A 3,993-nucleotide genomic window follows, 5' to 3' on the forward strand; every position below is an offset into this window, starting at 1 on the left:
CTGGAAACTTTCATTGAAATCCCCTGGCTCAGTATAGCACCAAGCTTGTGGACCTTTGGCCATGAGATGCATAAGGAAAAAACAAAGCTGTGGCTTCCCGGGATGGTCTAGGAGCTGGCAGCTCTAGCAAGCCTCAGAAGAAGACACTCCCCTAAATGCATGACTAGATAAGCTGATCATTCCTTGACCCCCATGGCCTTTGCCCTGCACTATTGATGGTTTTGGTTATTATTGCTGCTATGTCCGCTCCCAACCGGAGACCTTCCCATGCTGGGTTGAATAACTGGGATCTATAGGGTTTATGACCATAACAACTCTGTAGGACAAAGTAGAAATACCCCTGTTGTTTTTGAGCTTGTATATCTTTATGGTTGTAGATCAGAGAAAAGAATGGTACAACAGACGTACAATACCAATCTCATCTGTCTCCTGCCTCAGAGGACATCTGAGGCGATTGAACCACTGACCTTGTCACTAGTAGCTCAATGTGTAGCCCACTACGCCACCAGGGCTCCCACTAAAGGGTTGCTAAGAGTCAGAATCAGCACCATGGCAGTGGATTTTCAGTTTGATAGGGATTTTTATTGGCTTAGTTTGCAGCACTAGACTACCAGCCCTTTCTTCCTAGTCTGCTGTAGTCACGAAGCTCTGTTGAAGCCTGCTGAGCATCACAGCCACACAGCCTCCCATGTCAGACAAGTGCTAGCTGCACTTGAGGTGGACTGGCCAAAAACAAACCTAGGTATCCCACATGGAAGGCAAGAATGGTATCCCTGAACTACAACCAGCATCTCATTTGGAGCTTACACATCCAGGTGAGAGGAAGGGAAACTCCCAACTGTTTGAGATAAAATTTTCACCGAAGAGAAGAATGCTGGAAGCAGAGACTTGCCTTAGCTCAATGAACAATACTGACATTTTGTCCATGTGACAGCTTGTGGCTTCAGATCAATATGGGTTACCTGTGTAACTGGCGAGGAGCACTGGTTGCTGGAAGGCTACACAATGAGCTGTTAAGCACAAGCTCTGAGGATCTACTCCCTAGAGATTCACAGTCTCAGAAACCCACAGGGGCAGTTCCACCCTGCCCTGTCCTAGAGAGCCGCTCTGAGGCCGACGAGACTCCGTGGCAGTGAGTTTGAATTTGAGTGTATATGTCTATCATCCTAGTTGAACTGTGAGTTTATACAGTGCACTAAGGTTCCCCTGACCCAAGCCATGTTATTCCAATTGCTTCATATGCATATGAAAGTTGAACATTGTCTAAGGAAGACTGAGGAAGAATCAGTGCATTTGAACTGTGGTCCTGGCAAAGTACCATGGACTGTCAAAAGGACAAACGAGTCTGTCTTGGAAACAGTGCATCCAGAGGGCTCCTTAGAAGCAAGGATGGTGAGACTTCATCCCACATACTTTGGTCATGTTGTCAGGAGAGATCAGTCCCTGGAGAAGGACGTCATGCTTTCTAAAGTAGAGGGGCAGCAACAAAGAGGAAGACCCTCAAGGACATGGATTGATAACATGGCTGCAACAATGGGCTCAAGCACAGAAACATTTGTGACCTTGTGACCATGTTGCAGGACCAGGCGGTGTTTTATTTTGTTTGGGTTGGAACTAAGTCAATGGCACCTAACAACAACAAAGTGCATCAAAAAGATATTCTTCCTTTTAGATCTTAACAACAGTGCCTCCCTGCTCTTCCTTGAACTTGGTTCAGCTGGATCTTGTTTGCACACCGATCCTCATTACGTACAGACAGGGACTCCGGAATCTGCATGTCGAACAAGTTTCCAAAGGCTACTGATGCTGCTGGTATGAGAAGTAAGTCCACAGAGCTTCTTCATGAACTTCCCATGTCATAGATTCTGAGATGAGGGGAAGGGCAAGCAAAGGAAAGATCGTTTGAACAATTGTGGAAGTGTTTTGACTCTACTCCTCCTTCATCCTTCCACTTATGGGCTCAGCTAGGAGAGATGAATGGTACAACATATGTACAATACTAAGCTAAATGAACTTAAGGGGAATGTGCTAAAATCATCCATTTTCTGCTAGTTAGTACTATTCATTCATCCTACAAATCTCCGTTGAGTAGACAAATACATGTGCTGGAGATGTAAATGAATAACCCACCCTTGTGGCCCTTGAACTCCAGTTAAATTGGTTAATCCTTTGTAAATCAAACACTGAGCACAGGTTATCTTATTTGATCCTTAAAAGTGCTATAAGTGATTTTTAAGATCTTATACCAGGCTATAAAACTCTAGTACTAGAAGGATAACAGAAATAGGGGTTCCTACCTGTTTGGTTAACATTTTTGTATTATTATGTATGAAAAAAATATGTTCATTAGGTGAGTGCAAATCTGGGGGTATCTAGTTTCCATCTGGAAATCAGAGGCAGTAATCTCACATGCAATGCAGTTTAAATATCCACCTTTATTTTAAATCCTTTGTGGGCTTGCTTGCCTCTCATGCAAGACAAAACATGGCCTCAGTGGTTATTATCATATCACTGGCGACTTCACAAGTCCTGGGAGAGCTAACTTCTGACAAAATGAGGACAAACAATTAAAGAATTGTATAGAATTAACATTAGCTCTCATAGTTCAGGCATCTTCTAATTCTTTGCAATGAAATGTCTCTCCAGTGCTACAAAGCCAATCTTAGTAAGATCTTCTTCAGTGGAACTGATTGTATTGCTTTTCAGATGAAATTCTTAGAACCGGTCATAGGAGGCCAGGATCTGGCGAGAGATCAGAGAGCTCAGGGGAGAATGACAGGTGAGACAGGTCAGCAGAATTCTACCTCAACCCTCATTACTGAGTGAGCTCCATGATTAAAAGAAACCAGATTATTCTCTCCAAACATACTTGGAATTTTCTCTTATTTAGGTAGTTGCTTCAGCACAGCATACTTAATTAAGCCAACCTAGAGTCTCAACTAGGCACTAATAGACAGTAGTAAATAAATATACATATTAAACACAGGCTGTAAAGTGCACGGAAAATGTAATTAGAATCATAATTGCTTCAACATAGCAGCAATGTGGTTCGTTTGGAGTGGCTGTCCAAGACAGGGATCATCTTGGTATCCATCTGCCATAACCCGGTGACCATAGCTTTTCAGGCTCAATGATGTGGTGGAGGTAGATGACCTCCTCGAACTTCAGAAGGAGAAGAGGGAATCAACATCAGCATCAACATCAACATCAACCCCACTGAAGCAGACGTCAGACACACCTCCTCTCGCCAACCTTTTTACCATTTCTGACACCAGCCACCACCACCCCACCACCCCAGAGCACTCTCTACTTCTCTTCTGGGTCTGATCATTCGTTGCCATGGTTACAGAGAACTACAGGCCATTCTCACAGTTGTAGGAGTCTATTAGGGAGGTAACAGATTACACTTCAGGGTCAGACATGACTCTGAATACGGTTCTTTGGTCAGGAGAGCCTCTAAGCAGCAATACCCACAGGCAAGTGACACCCTGACCCTCAGTCCCTCTCCTCCTCAGGCCTCTTTGCCCTGCTCAGATAGGTGTTACAAAACTCTTTAGCACCACAGATAGGTGACCAGAGCACCCTTCTTCACCAGAAAGCCTCCTCCCTGAAGACTCTCAGCTTTCCCCCTCCATGGGCCAGAAAACCCACTGCGTCATCTCCTGTGGGTCTCCTGATTCTGCTGTCTCTGCTATGTCTCATCCTCTCTGGTGCTGCAGCACTCTTTCTGCTGGGTCTAGAAGGTTCCTAGCACAAAGACCCCAGGTCCAACGAATGCATTCTGCTCCCATCTCTTTTCATTGGTGGTAGTCAGCCCCATGCCCACCCCACTCCAATTCCCACTCTCTGGGATTGGCTATCTTTTACACTTAATGGGACCAATGCCTTCATTGGGGTTCCATATACCTTATTTAAAAGGACCCTGGTGATGCTTTGGCATGGGTGTGGGCCTGTTAACTACTAGTTTAGTGGTTGAAAACCACTGGTCACTTC

The sequence above is a fragment of the Echinops telfairi genome, unplaced genomic scaffold, assembly GCF_000313985.2.
Source record: "Echinops telfairi isolate 266 unplaced genomic scaffold, ASM31398v2 ScPeMD7_3;HRSCAF=10, whole genome shotgun sequence".
Lineage (NCBI taxonomy): Eukaryota > Metazoa > Chordata > Mammalia > Afrosoricida > Tenrecidae > Echinops > Echinops telfairi.